General features: G+C 49.7%; 1 pseudogene; it reads left to right on the forward strand.

The window, feature by feature from the left end:
* Positions 1 to 4,998, forward strand: part of LOC144805895 (uncharacterized) — an 80,471-nt pseudogene extending 75,473 nt beyond the window's left edge.
* The last annotated feature ends 1,002 nt before the right edge of the window (positions 4,999 to 6,000 follow it).

Below are 6,000 nucleotides of genomic sequence, written 5' to 3' on the forward strand. Positions count from 1 at the left end.
GAACAAAGAAGAGTTTGTAAACTTTCTGGGCATAGCTGAATTTTTATAACAAGTTTGTTCCTAACTTTGCAGGCAAAAGTTCTTTTTTGAGGTCTCTCTTCCTGAAGGAAAGCACATTTGTTTGGTCCAAGTGCTGTGAGGAAGAGTTTGAGTGCGTTAAGAAACATCTGAATGAAGCACCTTTTCTAGAAAGTTTTGACCTCACAAAGGTATCTTATCTCATGACTGATGTCAGCTTGAAGGGGTTAGGAGCAGTTCTTTTGCAGAAGGTTGATAGGGAGGATAAAGCCATTCTTTTAGTCTCTAGGCCCTTGAGGGGTGCTGAATGCAACTGTTCTGTTGTAGAGAAAAAAGCTCTGGGTGTTTTCTGGGCGGTGCGCAAGCTGAGAAAGGATTTGTGGGGGAAAAGGTTCAGAATTCTTACTGACCACAAACCTCTTAAGGAGGTCTTCTCCAAGAAAGGCATTGTTAGAATTGGGGGTCTCTAGTTGGCACAGGTAGGTACTTGTGACAAATAGGGACCCTCTCCTCTAGTCAGGGTAAGGAGGTACCACTCCTAAAATAACCCCTGCTCACCCCCTTGGTAGCGTAGCATGAGCAGCAAGGCTTTATCTCAGAGGCGTAAATTAAGCATTTGTGACCACATACATTAACCCAGTGACAACACTACAAATGGACACCACACAAGGTTTTATATAAAAAATAAGTATATTTTCTATAGATTTACCACAAGACAAATAAACGACAAAAAGAATACACAGTACTATTAGATTTAAAGAGTTCTTGTTAAAAGGCTTAAATCAAGGTTCTTTGCAAGTCGGTAGCCGGCTACAGCGTTGTTGAAAATACCACAGAGTCTTGCAATCCAGCAGACCGCGTCGATACGGGCCCACTCAAATGTCGACAGACTCAGTCAAAGTACCTTTTATTTGATGCGGCTGGCACGGACGTGCGAGCCGGTCTCGGTGTTCATCGCGGTGCAGAAAAGAAAGCGTTGCAGGACGCTTTGTCCCTCGATGCGGTGCAGGCAGCGGCCCGTTGACGGAGTCGGTGGATCCAAGGCATGCGTTGCGGTGCTTCTAGCTTGCGGTGCGGCGACCGAGCCGGAGTTCGGGAGCTAGTGTCGATCAGTCCAGACAGTAGTGCGAGTCGGGCGGTGCGTCGCGAAGTGTGCGAGGTGGTGCCCAACTCTGGTGCTTTCACAGGACTCGGAGTCAGCAGCAGTGAACGCGTCGGTCAGACCAGTACGAGTCGGTGTAGCGAGGCGTTGCACGTCGGGGTGTCCTTCCAGTCGCGGTGTCCTTCCAGTCGCGGTGCAGGCAACGTCTCGGTGACGGCGTCGAGACGGAGTCGGTGAGCTCAGAGCGTGCGTTGTTCGAGGCGGACGTTGCTTGATGCGGTGCCTGCAGGACACCGGGCCAGTCGTGAGAGTGGGTCACAGCTCCCTGCCTCTGTAGCCACTGAAACAGCGTTTCCAGCAGCAACTCACAAAGGCTGGTGAAGTTCACTGGTCCTGGGACTTCAGTCAGGGGGCAACCTCTCTTCCAGCCCTTGGAGATCTTTAGCACAAGTTAAAAATAAAGTCCACAAAGTTCTTTCTCCTCTCTTTGGCAGTCAGGCAACCACTGTAGGTCAATCCCCCAAGCAGCACTTCAGCTTGAGAATAGTCTCTCCTCTTTTTCTTCAGGTTCCTCTCCTCAGCAGAGGTTTCATCTTGTAAGTCCAGAAGTGATCTAATTTCATGGGATCAGGGTCCCAATATTTATACCCCAAAATTCTTTGTTCTCTGAGGGGAGAGGGGCCTGTGCCTGTCCAAACCAGTTCTGAAGCACTCTGTTTACCAGCCTTTTCTCTTCCTATCACAGTGCACGGCAGACACATCAGATGGCCCACAGGAGGGGGAGCCAGCATTGTGGAACGCAAGTACAGTCCTTGAGCACTTTGTTGACAGTCTTCCTTCTATTCTTTCAGTGTGCAGGGCAGAGACATCAGACACACCTAGGGGGTGGAGCCGGCATTGTAGAGGGAAGGCCCAGCCCTATTCAGGTCCCAGGTGCAACTCCTCCCTCCCATCTAGATGCAAATCTCTCTATTCACCACTGGGCTGCCCCAGGCTGTCTCCTGGAATCCCCAGCCCTGTCACTCACAAACCCAGACAAAGGGATACACAACCTAGCAGAGGCAGGCTCACATGGTTAGCAAGCAAATACCTACTTTCTAAAAGTGGTATTTTCAAACACAGAATATTAAAATAAACTTCACTAAAAGATGTATTTTATTATTCTGAGTCCAGGCATACTGAACTCGAATTTCTACCATGTTCTCTGAGTCTGCTAGGATTATAAACATGTAATAATCTAGCAGCCCATTCTGGACTATGGAGAACAGGTAGCCTTGCAATAGTGAAAAACAAATATGGCTGTAATTCACTATTAGAACATGCCACACACATCAGGGCTTGTCCTACCTTATACTTACAATGCACCCTGCCCTTGGGCCTACCACTGGGGTGAGTAATATATAGAGAGAGTAATATAAAGACAAGGGAAGGTTTAGGGACTGGCAAGTGGATGCACTTGCCCAGTGAACATGACAGTACCAGACTACACACAGGCTCTGCAATGGCAGACCTTAGACACATTTTACAAGGCTGCTTCTATGGGTGGCACAACCAGTGCTGCAAGCCCAATAGCAGCATTTGGATTTCCAAGCCCTGGGCACACTCAGTGCACTGTACTAGGGTCTGACAAGTAAACCAAATATCCAATCATGGAACCACTGATTAATACATCAATTTACAATAGGGAGCACTTGCACTGTGGCACTGGATAGCAGTGTCTCAGTGCCCAAAGCATATAACACCAGCAAAAACACATGAGGCAACAGTAAAAATGGAAGGAAGACCCACGCCAATGGTGCAAGGTCTAACATGTGTCCCCTCCAGCTGAAATGTGGGGAGAACTACCCTACTTCCTGGGAGTAATTATCACTAAGGCGGAAAAATCTGGACAGACCATCAGCATTGCCGTGCTCTGTACCAGGGCGGTGTTTCACCGTAAAGTCCATACCCTGTAGGGAAATAGACCACGTCAACAGCTTTGGGTTCTCACCCCTCATTTGCATCAACCATCTGAGGGGCCTGTGGTTTGTCTGAACCCAGAAGTGAGTCCCAAATAGGTATGGTCTCTGCTCCTTCAGTGCCCAGACCACAGCAAATGCCTCACGCTCAATAGCACTCTACCTCTGTTCCCGTGGAAGTAACCTTCTACTGATAAAGGCTACAGGTTGATCTAGGCCCTCTTCATTCACCTGTGACAAAACAGCCCCACACCATGCTCTGAAGCATCTGTTTGAACGATGAACTCTTTGGAGAAGTTGAGTTCCAGGAGCACGGGCTCCGTGCACATGGAAGCTTTCAGGGCCTCAAAAGCTTTCTGACAGGTGTCAGTCCAAATCACTTTCTTGGGCTGCTTCCTGGTAGTCAGCTCTGTGAAAGGTGCAACAATGTTGACATACCCTTTGACAAACCTCCTGTAGTACCCGGTGAGTCCTAAAAAGGCCCTCACCTCTGTCTGGGTTTTGGGGGTTCCCAAGCCAGGATGGTGCAAACTTGGGTTGTAGGGGCGCCACCTGGCTGCTCCCAACTTGGTGTCCCAAGTACACCACAGAACCCTGCCCGATCTGGCACTTACTCGCCTTGATCGTGATGCCTGCCTTCCGCAGTGCCAACAACACTTCTCAGAGGTGGCGCAGATGTTCCTCCAAGTGACACTGAACACTGCGATGTCATCCAGGTAGGCAGCACTGAACTCATCCAGTCCAACCAACACCTGGTTGACCAACCTCTGAAAGGTGGCAGGGGCATTCTTCATCCCAAAGGGCATAACACAGAACTGGAAGTGCCCATCTAGTGTGGAGAATTCTGACCTTTCCTTTGCCCCATCAGTCAAGGCGATCTGCCAATACCCAGACGTCTAGTCAAACGTGCTGAGGTACCGTGCAGCCCCTAACTGATCAATGAGCTCATCAGCTCTGGGGATGGGGTGCGGGTCGGTCTTCGTGACCGAATTGAGCCCTTGGTAGTCCACACAGAACCGGAGTTCGGGTGAGGCACCCTGCGCCGCAGCCTTCGGGACCAAGACCACTGGGCTGGCCCAAGGACTGCTGGAGGACTCAATCACCCCGAGCGCAAGCATCTTTGAGACCTCCTCTTTAATGCAAGCCCTTACCCTGTAAGACTTGTGCTTCACAGGCAAGCTGTCTCCTGTATCCACATCATGGATGCACCAATCTGTGATACTAGGAACCAGGGAGAACAGATCAGAAAACTGTCCCAGCAACTGGTGGCAGTCATTCTGTTGCTCAGGAGTCAGGGTGGAAGAGAGATTACACCATCCACTGACCCATCTTGCTCTGAGGCTGACAGGAGGCCAGGAAGAGGTTCAATCTCCTCCTCCATCCCAGCATCTGTTGTCAAGAGTATGCCCACTTCTGACCTCTCTAAGTGGGGCTTAAGGCGGTTGACATGTAGGACCCTCATGGGGTTCCTAGGAGACCGCAAGTCCACCAAGTAGGTAACTGGACTCTTGCGCTCCACAACCTCAAAAGGTCTGGCCCACTTATCTTGGAGCGCACAGGGCTGCACTGGGGCCATGACCCATACCTTCTGTCCAGGTGTGAGGCCATTATATCCAACAAAATGGATGCCCCAGGATGTTACTCTGACATCTGTGGTCATGCCAGCTAAACACTCTCCCCATTTCCCATAGGAACAGTACAGCGACCTCTTTTGTTTCATTAGTGCATAACACGGACACAAGCTGCTACTGGACCTTCCACCTACCCTCTTGGGTGGTTAACCGTGTCCGTTGATCGATTGATCTCATCCTCTAATCTCCCTCCTTTTGATACAGATCTGAGCACGGTTTCGACCGTGGGAGCACTCTTCTGGCGGGTAAACTGGTTGTTGTCCCCCACTTTCAGACTTCATCCAATTGATGTGAGTCTCACAGGTTCCATAGCCAATAATTGTCCTTGGCATTGAACCATCCCTCTTGGGAACTCTCCTATAATTCCTTTTTTCTTCTTAAACACCACCCACCTTTAGTGGAGAACTCCAACCCACCGAGACCGGTCCCACTTGACCTCACCACCATGGAGGGTCAAGGACTGAGTTTTGGCGAGGAGGAGGCCGCAGCAATTATGAGGACACCATCTCTCTTTGGCATAGAGAACGAACCGGCAACAGGGAGTAACACCACTGAGTGGCAGACCCTGTCGGACTTAAAAAGGGAATGGATAAGGATAACGATCCATGGTACTATGATGGCCCAGTACTTCAAGGCCAAAATAGCACCCAATGGGTTGATTGTCAAGAACTTCCCCAGAATCTTCTGGGAGGATGGCCAATTTAAAGTGGAGTGGTCACAAATCTCATGGAAGTGTACCCATGATCTTTTGATTCTAATTGTGAACACGGCGAAAAGACTAGCAGACGCACTTCTGGTTAAAATCCAGGCAGCCGAGGCCGCCCTTAAGAGTGCGGTACAGAATCCAGGCTTTAAAACTAAACTGGCCGAAATCAATAAAGAGATGGCTGAGCATAAAGAATATCTCCTAAACCAGAAAGTAGCCAAGCTGCAAAAGGACATTAAAAAATTCTCCAAAGAAAAAGTCTACCCATACCTCAAGGAAGACTATGCTCCTACAGGCACCAACTACAACTCCGACTCGAGCACGAACTCTTCCAGAAGGGGTTCTAACAGTGGCTCCGACAGTAGTGGGGACAATATTCCCGCTCAGATGCCCCCCAAGGCAAAAAGAGGAAGAGGACGTGGACAAAACACCTTCAACGGTTACCCTAACCAGGGACAACCAGTCGGTGCCCCATTTTGGCAGTACCCCCAATTTCCCCCCTTTCAGCCACCGTATGGTCCACAATACCCTCCATTCTACCCCCCAACAAACCCTACACACCCACCTTTTTTAGGCAGAGGTTGG

Source organism: Lissotriton helveticus, assembly GCF_964261635.1.
Source record: "Lissotriton helveticus chromosome 1_1 unlocalized genomic scaffold, aLisHel1.1 SUPER_1_unloc_31, whole genome shotgun sequence".
Taxonomy (NCBI): Eukaryota; Metazoa; Chordata; class Amphibia; order Caudata; family Salamandridae; genus Lissotriton; species Lissotriton helveticus.